The sequence below is a fragment of the Citrus clementina genome, unplaced genomic scaffold, assembly GCF_000493195.1.
Source record: "Citrus clementina cultivar Clemenules unplaced genomic scaffold, Citrus_clementina_v1.0 scaffold_6, whole genome shotgun sequence".
NCBI classification, from domain to species: Eukaryota; Viridiplantae; Streptophyta; class Magnoliopsida; order Sapindales; family Rutaceae; genus Citrus; species Citrus x clementina.
Window position 1 is genome coordinate 17,077,735 of NW_006262139.1, and position 14,846 is coordinate 17,092,580.

At 33.4% G+C, this 14,846-nt stretch overlaps 1 long non-coding RNA gene across 1 annotated transcript; it reads right to left on the reverse strand.

Moving 5' to 3' along the window:
- Positions 1 to 8,060: 8,060 nt before the first annotated feature.
- LOC112097249 lies at positions 8,061 to 9,505 on the reverse strand. The gene is made up of 3 exons (XR_002904907.1): positions 9,209 to 9,505; positions 8,530 to 8,671; positions 8,061 to 8,444 (listed from the first exon to the last, which is right to left on the reverse strand). It is a non-coding gene; the product is annotated as an uncharacterized LOC112097249 (long non-coding RNA).
- Between the last annotated feature and the right edge of the window lie 5,341 nt (positions 9,506 to 14,846).

Here is a 14,846-nt window from a genome sequence, read left to right on the forward strand (position 1 = left end):
ATAACATTACCAAATTGATCGATGGCCTATCATGGGATCCTAAATAATGCAAAAATAATTGCAAAAGACAAACTAAGATGCTCTACTTTGGGCTCGATCCAACCACAAGATAAGTGTTTTTGATAATTTTCTCAATAAATTTTACTGATCAATGGAGCTTATTTATACTTTAAAACGTAACCAACTACTCTAAGATGATAAGTCAACGAATCCAAACATACCAAATCAACTAGAAACTCATGGCAACATGTTCAACGAATCCAAACATACAAAATCAACCAGAAACTCACGTGGCAACATGTTCAGTGATTGACAAGACGGTCATGGCCAAAGATCACTACCCAAGATATTCAACGATTCTAAATCAAAGTGATTGAGTCTTTCCATATGTAAATATCTCTACAATTAAGGCATACAATTTAGTTGCCTTTTACAATATACCATATGCATGTATAAATACCTTACGTATTATTCAATAAGAATCATCCAGTGAATATAATTCAAAATCACGAGTTTCTTCATGGTATCAGAGCCTATGGCTTCATCTTCATCCTCTCAATCCCAGCCCAAACTCTCAATTCAATCATTCCACCAATGCTCTAGTCTTATTTCCATTAAGCTAACCTCAAACAATTATCTTATCCGGAAATCCCAAGTACTTCCACTTGTAAGGAGTCTTGGATTAGAGCACCATGTAATAACCAATGCCTCATTTCCATCAACTGTCAATATCGACGATGGAAAGAAAGTCCCTAATCCTGAATTTTTGCAATGGCAAAATAATGATGGATTGCTTATGACTTGGCTTAGGGGAATGATGTCTGAAGAAGTCTTGAGTATGGTAACTGGTGGCCTCACTGCTCGTGAAGTGTGGCTTGCTGCAACCAAAGAACAAGAATCTTGGTTGAAGGATAGTTTCTATTCACTGAAAAATGGGTCCCTCAAACTCGAAGATCTTATAAAAAAGTTCAAGAATATTTGTGATCAACTTGTTGCGATTGGGAAACCTATTGCCGACGAAGACCAAGTCTTTCAACTAGGTCGTTCTCTTGGCCCTCAATATGCTGATTTTAAGACAGCAATGCTGACCAAACCTCCCTATCCTAATATGAAGCCTTTTGTCTTAGCCTTACAAAATCATGAGCAAACTGTTGTTGCCCAGAGGGAAGTAAATAAGTCTGCTCAAATGAATCATAATGAAGCATTCTTTGGAGTTTGGACAGTGGGGGCGATGAGGCAAGAATCAACGTGGTGGTAGATACAACAATTTTCACGGACGTGGTAATGGTGGAGGAAGAGGAAATGTGAACAATCAAAATAAGTTGAATTCTCAGCCTCCACCAAAACAAAACAAAGTAACGAACCAACAAGAACAATAAAAAGAAATAATTTGTCAAATTTGTGGCAAAAAGAACCATTCGGTTGTTAATTGTTGGTATCACTATGATTACTCTGATGAAGAGGACACACCCAAGGCGCTTGCAGCCATGAATCTCCAAGATAGAAACGACCCTAAATTCTATGCAGATTCGGGTGCAACCTCTCATATGACAAATAACAAAGGTAATATTGACAAACCAGTTCCCTACGAAGGTAATGATAAAATATTTGTGGGAAATGGTCAAGGTCTTCATATTACACATGTTGGTAATGCATCTCTGAATACTGATTATGGGAAATTGAAACTAAATAATGTGTTGGTTGTCCCTCAATTAAAGAAAATTTTATTATCTGTTGGACAACTTATTAAGGATAATAAATGTTCTTTTGAGTTTAACTCTGATGGCTTTGTTGTTAAGAATCAGGAGAAGGAGGTCCTAGCAAGGAGGCTTAAAAAGGGCAACCTATATGCCTTAGAAGAAAATAAAGAATTAACATTTGCTACAATAAGAGGAGATGCTGCCAATTCAGACGTTTGGCATAAACGACTTGGCCATCCAAGTCCCAAGGTTCTACATGTCTTAATAAGAGAAAGGAAAATCGATGTATCCCAATGGATAAAGAAGTCATCATTATGCATTTCTTGTCAGTTAGAGAATATTGTAAACTTCGTTTTTCTCCTATTAATAATAAAACAACAGTTTTTCCATTAGAAAAAACTCATTGTGATTTGTGGGGCCCAGCACCCGTAGCTACTAATCAAAATTATCGTTTTTATGCATTATTTATTGATGATTTCTAAAGATTCTCTTGGATTTTTCCTTTAAAAAGAAAGTCTGACTTCTTTGATTGTTTTATTAAATTTCAGAAATAGGTAGAGAATCAGATTGAAAGGACAATTAAAATATTTCAATATGACGGTGGAGGCGAATTTTCCTCTACTGTAATTGTTAATCATCTTGCGCAATGCGGTATTACAAGACATATATCATGCCCTCACACGCCTCAGCAAAACGGTGTTGCTGAAAGAAAACATCGTCATATAGTGGAGACAGCCTTAACCATTATGTTTAACGCTTCAATTCATTTGTCTTTGTGAACTGAAATTTTTTTGGCTTCAATATATTTAATTAATAGGACACCATTGTCTACACTTAGTTTTAAGAGTTCCTATGAGGTTCTATTTTTACGTACTCCTGATTATAGCGGCATTAGAATTCTAGGGTGTCGGTGCTTTCCTTGTTTACGAGATTATAAAAAACACAAATTTGATGTAAAATATTTCCCTTGTGTTTTTATTGGATATAGCCCCTTGCATAAAGGATATATGTGCTTAAATCCTCAGACTAAACGTGTTTATATTTCTAGGCACGTAATTTTTATGAATCGGTTTTCCCATTTGCTGACAATAATTCATTAATATCTCCTATGGAAGAAACGGGACATATAGTGGAGTTTCCATCATGTGATGAGTGGCTAGAATTGACTTCGGCTGCCCTAATTTCATAAGACACAAAATCCAACCATACCACTTGTCATGCTCATGCTCAAAAGGAATGCTTGGGCATATCAAATCCGCATGCAATACCTTCTCAAATTCAAATGCCACTTGCACAAGTTGCTGTCCCACGTCTTTCCACACTAATTTTCGGTTCTCCTGTGACACTGTCTTCCACTCAACCACAAAATGTTCCAGTTACTGCTCCAATTGACAACCTCAACGACAATCAGATAAATGCGTCTGTTCCATGCAAACATGGGACTCTTCAACTTCTGCCTGCAGAAGAAGAAGGAAACTCTACTCGTGAGATACACCAGAGACAAAATGCTCTTGATCCTCCAGATATCTCTCAAAATTTAGTTGTTGATCTCTCTGGATATCCACATCAAGTAAGCCAGTAAGAAAAAATCACCATTGAACATGCTACTAACATTCATCCTATGGTGACTAGACAAAAGGCTCGAGCTAAATCTCATCTTGCACTTCTCTTTGCTGCCACTACCACCAATGAACCTAAGACTCTTAAAGCTACTCTAAAACACCAACATTGGGTTACTGCCATGCAAGAGGAACATGGTCTCTTGTGCCAAAATCAAACATGGTCTCTTGTGCCAAGACCTCCAGATACAAATGTGGTCGAGTCCAAGTGGGTTTACAAGATTCAACAGTCGGGAGGACGTTTGCCAGCCAATTGCTAAGTTACATTATCCCTAGATTGAAAGGCTTTTTTTTTTTTTTTTTTTGGTAGTGACTCGATTCCAACTTTCAAATTAGGCCTATTAGGATATTGCCTTTCGTGTCATGACTTGATTCTAATTTAGACATGTTAAGATATATATTGTTTGTTTTGGGTTTAAGCCCTCACAATTTTATTTTTAGGATCCTCACAGTTTTATTCTACTGATTACCCCAAAATATATAATGTCAAATAAGACATAAAATATTCATTATTTTTGTAAGATATTACATATATTTTTGTGTCGTAACTCAAGTTCTTACTTAGACCTATTAAGATATTGTCTACTTTGAGTTTGGGTCTTTATGATTATTTTCAAGGTGTTTGTATACTCCAAAATATAAATTGTCAATTAAGATATGAAGTACACATTATTTATATTAAACTTTACTATATCGAAGTGATGTGAGATAGTACAATATTTGTAGAAATTTTCTTTTCTTTTTGATAAAAAATCCAAACTATCAAAGTAACCACAATAGGTGAAATTGGTTAAGTCCGACATTCTTTCTTTCCTTTTTTTTTTTTATATAGTTTCATCTAGTAGGGTGAATTTAATATTGTTTTTGCTAATTTTAGCACAAAAGAAAAAAATATGTGATTACAATACTAATCCTCTAAAATTGACTAGTGGTATTTGAGCTTTTGGTTGACATTTGAGAGAGACATTTAAAGACCCTTAAGTGACACAAATTTAAGCACAAATAAAACAAGATGCAAATTGGGTCTTGTGATTTTTTTTTTAAATCTTATAAATTAGTTCTGTTCTTGCATTTTCTTTTTCTTTTTTATTTTTAGTTTTACAATACAAATTTATTAATATGTACAATCAAATATGTCAAGACCTCAAGGAATATTAACTATGCGGTAGCACAACTATAATATGAAATCTATTACATAACAAATTTATTTACAATATGAAATCTACCAAAACCTCCTATATTAGCTTCATCATAAAATAACCTTTACATGTGAACCCATGACATGCGGTATAGAAGAAAATGCTCTCTCACAAATGTATATTCGTGCGGGCTTAATTAAGGAGGTTTAATGTAGATTGAATGTTGTGTTTGACATATTCAAGTTAATATATAAAATTAGGAAAAGCTCTTTTATCTAGAAGATCCCACGTAAGATTGAATAGACAAACGAACTTAGTTTTTATCCAATATTCATGAAAAAAAGAAAAAAGAAAAAAGAAAAAAGAAAAAAAAATCATTAAATCTAAAGAATAAATAAATGTACATTAAAAAAATTTGTTGAAGAGTAAAGAAAAGCCAAGTGTAATAGTTTTAAAAAATTCAAATTTGAAGGCACATTTTTTGGTTAAAGTAGTGAAAGCCATGAAATGATTAATTTATTAATTAACTATTGAAACCATCCTAATTGAAACAATCTATATCATCACATCAATAAAGCTTTTAATTTCTTTGTCGGTGTAGAAAATTTGGACCAACTAAGGTAGCGTTTATTTTTTGGATTGGATTGGGAATCTTGGGGAGTGGGAATCCTAAGATTGGGAGTGTGGAGTGGGAGTGGGAGTAAGTTGTTTACTTACACTGGAATGGAAGCATGGAATGGAGACCAGAATCTAATTTATGTGTTTACTTTGTCTTGGATTGGGAGTAAATAGTTTCAAATTATAATTTTATCCTTATTTAAAGAATTATAATTTTTAATTACAAAACTAATAAAAAATATATTTAATGAATAATATTTATTTTATTATATTTGTAAATTTATTATAATTATTAATATTTTTAATTATGAACAATAAATTATTAATTGTAATTTTAATATAAAATGAAATGTTATTTTATTTTATTTAATATAATTATATTAAATTTATTATTATATAAAATAATAATATAATATTATTTAGTACAAAATTAATATTTTCTTAGAATAAAGTATTTATTATTATTATTAAATAAATATAGTACTATTATTTTTAAAATAAATATAATAATATTATATTTATTAATTCTCTATTAATATAATAATATTATTTTAAAATAATTTTAACTTAAAATCAATGTAAATTATTATTTAGTTAAATATAATATTATTATTTAAATAAATATAATATTATTTATTTTATTTTATTAATTATAAAACATAAAATAAAAAAAAAAGGGTAGAAATGGGAGAGGTGGGAGTGGATTCCCACTCCCACTCCCCACTCCCCACTCCAAAAATGGGTGGGGCCCACGGAGTGGGACTTCCAATCCCTCCCCATTTTAAGTAAGTAAACGCTGGAGTGGGAGGAATCCACACTCCTCACTCTCACTCCAACAAGTAAACACAACATAAATGCACAGAATTCGTTGTATTTGCAATAGAAAAATGAATTAGTTAATCAATGGGATTCTATGGACTGAATTTGAATGTCAAAATCAAAAGGTCCCCAGCAACCACCTCTGGATGTGCGTGTTTCGATAATTTTTGGATATAAAGTAATGGGGCCGAGATCAATCAAAAGATAAAATAAATAAATTGTCTTTAAAAAAATTTTAAATTGAAGGGTCCCCTCAGCATTAAATTTGCTCAATAATTTCTCACACTAATTTTCAATAATTAAATACACCACAACAATAATACAAACTCTAAGAAGCCTCTAAAATCAGCTAAGGCACGTCACGTGATACATGCTAGCACACGACAAACATCTTAAATAGCACTGCATTTCTAAATAATAATTATTATTATTACGATAATAATAATAATAATAATAGTTAATAAATAGAAAGTGTTCGGAAGAGCAGACCAGAAATCAGAAGCAGCAATTCTGCTTCTGCTTCCGCTGCAACAATCAGCACTTTAGCAATAAGGCAGCGGATTCGTATAAAGCTGTCCGTGCATGCTGCTTCTATTTTTGTTCCATTTACTTGTTTTTTCTTTACCATTCTGAATGGGCAGCGCTTATGTTACATTTAAGGCAAGTAACAGACCGATAAAATGGATCGTTCGATTCGTCAATTTTCAGATCGAACGACTGTTAAGGAATTTAACACAAAATAAGGTTCCGGTAGAGGTGGTAAATAATTATTATAACAAAGGATGGGCAACTTGTCAAAACGGTTCTGGGAATAAGGCAGTTAAGGGGTTATTCGGTAATGAAATTCATAAAAGGGAAAAGAAGAGTTATGCAAGGGTAGTCTGTGTATGCGTAAAATTCAAGAGGGTATGCAGTACAATAATTAGGTTTTCAAAAGAGGGGAAAATAAGAGTACCACCAAATGAAATTGTGAATATACTTGTTCAATTTTGCAGATTCACAAATCGGCGAAACCAAAAGAATTGCTGCACCCCAAAACCGAACGTAGAGGCGCCTGAAAGTCACTAAAAATGCTAAAATTCGAAACCTCATCTTGTGAAATTGTCTTCACCAATTAATTTCCTACACATCATTAATTGTTATGGGTGATTCGTTTTTATTTTAACACCTTTATTTGGAAAAGTAGCAGAATCGATCCTGTCAAAAGCCAGAGTGAAGAGCGCGCTTAGGAATGGGAATATGAATTATGAAAGGATTAAATTGATCTGTTTCTTTCTGTGAAAAGGGGAAAAAGAGTTGTAGATGGAAAGAAATGACAGGGCAGAGAGAAGTAGGTTTCTGTGAAAATTGCGTCAATGTATTAATAGGTGAACCGGATTTAAACCAGATCATTCATCGTGAAGAGAAGAAAGCGGAGGCTGAAAACAGTGCAGACAATAACAAAAAGGAGACAATTAATTACAGTTTTAGTTCGTACTTGTAAGTATTATTCTGGTATTTGCTCCAAACAATATATTGGAGGTTATTGTTAATTGATATGATGCCAGTGCTTGCATTTGTACTTAAGTGATAGGTTAATGGATATATGAGAACAGGTATCAGATTATAAATTTGTATTGTAATTGGGAAATTTAATTGATGGGTACAACTGATATTTGGAATCTAGTCATTTAAGGTTGAACAAAGTGCACGTGCCAAGATGTTCGAGAGGAAGTACCTTGCTCAGGGCAGGAGGTCGAACTAGAAGGATCATGGCCGTAGAAAGTAGGCATATTATATTATTTATAATTCTGTCAACTAAGCTGTTGCAATGGGAAAAAGAGTGATGAAACATTTGCAAATGCTTGTACGAGTTTATCTTAATTCAACATTATTGAATTTTGGTTTCTTATGCTGATATGTTATATGTTCAGCTAATTAGACTATTCATATATTGTGAATTCCAGTGAATAAGTCAAGGATGATAAAGTTACAGTAGTTCGACCATGTTTATAGCTTGATAAATCGGCAACACGATCAACATCATTTATGATACGTACATAACGACCATCCTTTAGACTTTCCTTATATTGGTCCGAAGCAATTGAAAGCCATAGAAATTAAGCTGAATATAGTGATAAATACATAAATTTATTAACGCAAAAAATTTAACATATATATTCCTTTTATGACAGCAGTCATCTACCCAAAATAAGAGATCATATTAAATCAACATATTTCAGTTGTTCCTTAAAGAGATATACCTATATAAAACTTGATAGGCGTGGTGACAATAGAGGATACAAATAAAATAACAATTAAACAAGTGTGAAAATATCATGGGTCTTCGCATGATACCCCAGCAAGACAATCTGAGGTCCATCTACAAACTTCGAAGCATTATGCTTCATTTCAATCTTTCCTTGCTGTATGAATAACGACCACCTTATACCCGTCAAAGAATGTTCATCATCGCCTTACAACTTGGTATCCTTTCCAGCAACTGTCGCCATTTTATTGTTTATATTCACTTCAATGGTTCGCTCTCATGTGCACAGGATTGATTGAACCTGGAAATATAAAAAAACAAATGGAACAACTCATTCTTCTTATTTCAAAAAGCACTAGTAGCTTGATAAGATAACTTTCTTTTACCTGGTTCATTGTTTTTAGTTCCAGCAGATTACTTTCTTCTCAAGCGTCACAAATCCATTTGTCTAGCTTAAATTTTAAATGCCATTCCTGCAGATTCTTTTGTGTGTTTTCCATTTATAGCAGTCTTTTCCATTTATAAAACCTGAGGACAATTGTGCAAGTATGTTAAACATAAGGACAAAATTAAAAACACATACTCCTTCGTCCATGAATTGTAACATAATCATGCTATATGATGACAGTACCAGTTATATATAATCCTAACTATATGCTCATGCCATAAAAACAGAACGTTCTGTTAAGTCATTCTCTAAAGACTTTGAAACTTAAAGCACCTGCTCAACTATTCATTCCACTTATAATATTCTCACTTCATCGATAACAAATCATACGATGTTAATAATGAAATTACATGAAAATAGTTGAACTCTGAAACATGAATTTGTAAACCGATTAACATGTTTAAAATTAGCCAACTAGTATTTGCTTACGCCATTCAGACATTTCATCAAACACTTGATGCATATGGCCTATTTAAGAATTTGAAGCAAGATATAACTATGAGGATACTAATCGATAAACCAATCAATGATATTACAAACATTTCATCACTCCCAAAAAAAAAAATTATAAGTTGAATAACGAAAAAAATTGTGAAATTTACGAAACCCTCCCTCACCTCTGAAACTGCAGCTCCCCGTCATTTCTCTATGTAGTAGTAACAGACAACTCTGAAAGAATTTCTTTATTTTTTTTCCCTTTTTCTCAGCCTTGGTTCAATAATTTTCATAATAAAAATGTATGAATATGGCATATGACGTTTCAGAGAGGAGATGTTGCTTCCTTCAAAAAAATGGTTAATGAGATTTTGGCTTATGAACTTTTAAAACCCACTTAAAAATTTTTCAATTTCAATTTTTCTTTTTCTTTTCAAAATTTTCATTAATACGTGCCTAATCATCAACCGGCTATTATGAGGAATGCATAGGATTGGGTTTACCGTTGACACATCTTGCAACTGATTACCAACCGGTTTCAACATTTTGTTCTACTGCGCCTTATCGCCACGTGCTGCTCTTACGTGAGTCAAATGGTCACGTCACAACTGTTACTTACACCAAATGTAACGTAAGCTTACCCGAATGAATGATTATAATTAATAAAACTTGAGCTTCCTTTAAATTTTTATATTAATAATTATTTACGAGTTTATTGAATTACGATAGCGAGTGATCGGGATTGGGACCCACTGAATGCTTTTTTGGTTCAAATATCGAGATAAATCCCCAGCCGTCAGATATCTGATCTTGGATTTTGTCGGTTCCCAAAGACAAAAGAACAGGCAATTGTCCGTTGAGTTGGATAAGATAACTTCTGACGAACGTGTGTGTATTTACGAAAAAGTAACGAGCAATTTGCAGAAAAGAGAAAGAAAAAAGAAGAAGAAGAAGAGAAAAGAAAAAAGAAACAGATTAGAGATAAAAATAAATTAAAAAAATGAAAGAGGACAAAAATTGTAACTATTATTATTATTAAAAGTAATGTTCTTAATAATAATAATCATAATCATAATTATATAATAAAAATAATGAGAATAATACATTAAAGGGTATTATTATAATTTATAATAATTTATTCTGATTTTAAAATAAAAATATTAATAAAATTTATTCTAATTTCGATTCTTACAGTTAACCTCATTCTCATTCTCATTCTAATACATTTCAATTACGGACTAGTGAATGCATGATTACAAGAGTGAATGGATAAAATTTATCAATCACTGCTGCTTAAAAAATCTGTACAACTTAATTTTCTTGATAACTTCTCTAAATGATTACAAGTGGATTAAATGAAAAAATATGTAAATTACCCGTTATGTACGTTTAAGCTTTGAAATTGTATCTAGTGCTTTTTATCCTCTTTTACCATAACTGAAGCCTGCTGTTGTATCACCATAACTGAAGCCTTGCTATGAAAATCTGAGGAAACCAAAAAATCATCACCAATAACGCCCAAATCCTCAACCTCGTTCCATTCTGATAGTCCTATCAATACTTGCGAATTATTATCATGTCTTCTTCCAGCTAATATGAGATCAAAGTCATCAGCAATGGCATGAAGCATATATGCTGCCGTATCAGCTCCTTCTTTTACACTTCTCTTTATGTACTTAACATTCTTGTTGTCAATATTATTCCTTCTGAACTCACTAATCATGTTTGAATCCTGCTTTTCCTCCACCAAATCATTACAAGATTAAACAAAAAGAAGATGGCTCCATTGATCGCTTTAAAGCACGGCTTGTAGCTAAAGGGTTCACCCAAATTCCTGGAGTTGATTTCGCTGAAACTTTCAGTCATGTGGTCAAACACACCATTATTCGCCTTGTGCTTGCTCTCGCTGTTCGTTCTTGTTGGGTCCTGAAACAATTAGATGTTCGCAATGCCTTTCTACATGGACACTTTAAAAGAGGATGTCTACATGGAGCAACCTCCTGGTTTCATTGACTCATCCAAGCTGTCATATGTGTGTAAACTTCACAAGTCACTCTATGGACTTAAACAAGCCCCACGCGCTTGGTTTGAATGCCTTTCTCAAGCTCTTCTTGATTTAGGCTTCAAATGCAGTAAAGCGGATACATCACTCTTTACATTACATAAGCCTAACATTACTATTTTCATTTTTAACATTACTATTTCATTTTAATATATGTTGATGACGTTATTATTACAGGAAACAATTCAACTGTCATTCAGGATATTATCACCACTCTTGGCTTTCAATTTGCTCTTAAAGATCTCGGAAAATTAAGTTATTTCCTTGGCATTGAAATTAAATATTTTAACAAGGGTATATTTTTGTCTCAGGCTAAATACGCAACGGATCTCCTTGCAAAGGCCAAGATGGAAAATTGTACCCCCATTTCCACGCCAATGGCAGTAAAGGAAGTAATCTCGCCAACTAATCGTGAACCAGTCAATCCAACGGAATATAGAACCCTTGTTGGTAGTCTTCAATACTTGACATTCTCTCATCCTGACATTACACATGCAGTCAACCGTGTCTGTCAACATTTCCAAAACCCTACCAAGGCTGATCTCAGGGCTGTTAAGCGAATACTACGTTATCTCAAAGGAACTCTTGATTTTGGCTTGCGGTATCTTTCACAAAGTTCCAATCATGTGTATGCATTCTCTGACTCTGATTGGGCTGGTTGTACGGAGACCAGGCGCAGCACGACCAGATATTGTGTTTACTGGGGTGCAAAACTGCAAATTGTGTCTCCTGGAGTTCAAAAAAGCAAACCACTGTTGCTCGCTCTAGCGCTGAAGCTGAGTACCGTTCTATTGCCTTTGCTGCTGCTGAGCTCACATGGATCACATTTCTCCTTCATGACCTTGGTATTCCTATTCATCAACCTCCTACACTTCTATGTGATAATCTGAGTGCTGTTTACTTGACCAAGAATCCTGCCTTTCATGCTCGTACCAAGCATATAGAGCTTGATTTTCATTTCGTTCGGGAAAAGGTCAACCAAGGATTACTCATCACCACTCATATTTCTTCTGCCAAGCAAGTTGCCGATATTTTTACCAAGCCATTGCCTAAAGCTATGTTCTCTGGTTTCCGCTACAAGCTGGGCATTCATTCTATGGCCATTCCCAGCTTGAGGGGGGCTGATAAGTCAACGAATCCAAACATATCAAATCAACCATAAACTCGTATGGCAACATGTTCAACGAATCCAAACATACCAAATCAACCAGAAACTCATGTGGCAACATGTTCAGCGATTGACAAGACGGTCATGGCCAAATACCTTACGTATTATTCAACGGTCATGGCCAAATACCCAAGATATTCAACGATTCTAAATCAAAGTGATTGAGTCTTTCCATATGTAAATATCTCTACAATTAAGGCATACAATTTAGTTGCCTTTTACAATATACCATATGCATGTATAAATACCTTACGTATTATTCAATAAGAATCATCCAGTGAATATAATTCAAAATCACGAGTTTCTTCATAAGATACAGCCGAAAGTGAAGGCAAATACAAAGCTAAATAAGATAATATAAATGCAACAACTTAGCTACAAATCCGATCAACTAAGCAACAATATATAACTTAAAGAACAACTAAAGCTATAAATCCTCCAACGCCTAGTTGACGTGGCCGACTGCTCCAGTCGCTACACCTTTGCATTTAAATATTCCACGTTCTGCATGTTGCAAGCATGAGTCTCACATCCTACATGCATACTCTTCACACGTGGGATTTGTTCCACGTTCTGCATGTTGCATGCATGAGTCTTACGTCCTACATGCATACTCTTTATGCTTAGGATTTGGTTTAGGTGCCCTCGATGACCTCCGCGGCTTCCTTGCCTTATCACTATATTACCCTCAATCTACGCTTAAAAATGGGTCTAAGTTCATAAATAAATCGCAATAAAACAAAATGCCAACTGAGCAAGGAGCCATTTTGAGTACATTTTTCATTCTCATCCTAATGAAAGAAGAAACAATTTTCTAGAATAGGATAATAATCACTAGGGAGGTGCATTTGTCAAATGCCGTTGAACAAACATCTTCCTGCATCAAAACATAAGGGGCAAACTACTTCAGTACTTTGTTGTTCGGATTGGCGAAAGGCTTTAAGCATGGCAAGCGTTTTGCTTGGTGTAGAAGATGGCATTTTGTTTAATCGATGTGAGATCACTAAAGGCAAAGACTGGCCAATATACTCTTCTGGCTAGGTTCAAAATATAGAGCCCCATTAGGCGTTGAGGAGGAATGGGGGCAGCAAGGATTTTAATAATGGTTGCAACATTATTTTCTTCATGAATACACGCAAGAATCCAACTCCCTCCTCACCCTAAAATTTTTTAAATTCACAAGCATATTTACGCATTTTCATTAAATATGTGAAACTCTTCAAGCCAAAACCGAAGTCTCTTCTGATACAAAAACAAAATTTTTAACGCTCGTAAGTTGCGAGCCTCGGAAAAAAAGAAAGAAAGAAAGAATTAATGCTCACAATCACAAAAAGCCCATGAAATGTGGAAATAGGGTGTGCTATTTGAACTCAAAGTTTTCTCTCGACACTCATTTCTGAACGCACCCACAATGCAAATTTAAAAAATAAAAATTTACCCTATAAACGTTCAAAAATCTAAAAATAACCCCGATATTAATTTACCCTTTAAATCTTCTTCTTCTTCTTCATTCTTCATTCACTTTTTTTTTCCTCACCCCCTCTTATTGAATGGTGACGGCATAAGGGGTTTAACTCTGATCAACCTTGCTAATATTAAAGATTATAATGATTGTCCGTAAATTGAAAACTTTGATCGAACAAACTACTGAATATGTTACAGATGAGTTTATAATAACATTATCGATTTTTTTTCATCCATTGGCCTTCAATCTTCATGAAAATCTTAATAATTTTGTATCGTAATTGCAGGATGCAAAGAATTAATTCTTCTTGTCTTTTCACCCATCGCCATAGTTGCCATTGAGTACAAATCAGCTTAATTAATTATTAGTTATAAATATCAAGGACTCTAGGTTTTTTTTTTTTTTTAAGGCTTGAATCATCAAATTCAATTATTTCTATTGTTTGATTTTGTCATTTGATTGTGTATTTCAGAAGATGCAGAAAGTTGTTTTATTTTATGTAGAATTTTCATTCTCTTCCTACGGTATTTTTTTTTTCCTATCCTTAATGTTAATTTTCATAATGGATGATTTGATAATAAAAATTATTGTGGAATTATGGGTGTAAAGAGTTTTTTTGTGAGTTCAAATAAACCTGCCTGTGAAAATAAACCTTGAGCAAAAACCGAAGTAGAATAATACCTTGAGCAAAAACAGAAGTAGAATAATAGAAAGACAATTTTACCTTGGACAATGCAAAAACAAATTTTTTAATGTTCAGAAGTCACAAGCTTATTAAAAAAAAAAATTTAAGTTTACATCACAGAATAAAAAAAAGTATAAAACAAATTTTTTTATTACCAGCATCAAATAAAATTAAAAAAGGCCTGACCGGGTTTGAATTCGGGTGATTAGTAAAAAAAATCATAGGTACTAGAACCAAATTAATTAAAATATGAATAATAGTACTAAATTTATATAGTACGTTGTGATATACAATTTGTATTTTAAGTGGGAATATAGCCAAAAATTAAATTTTGGGCGGGATAAAAAAATTCAATGGCATTTCACATATACAATGAACAGAAAAAAATAATAATTTATTCATTAAAAAGAAAAATCAAATATATAATGGAGTGGGAACAA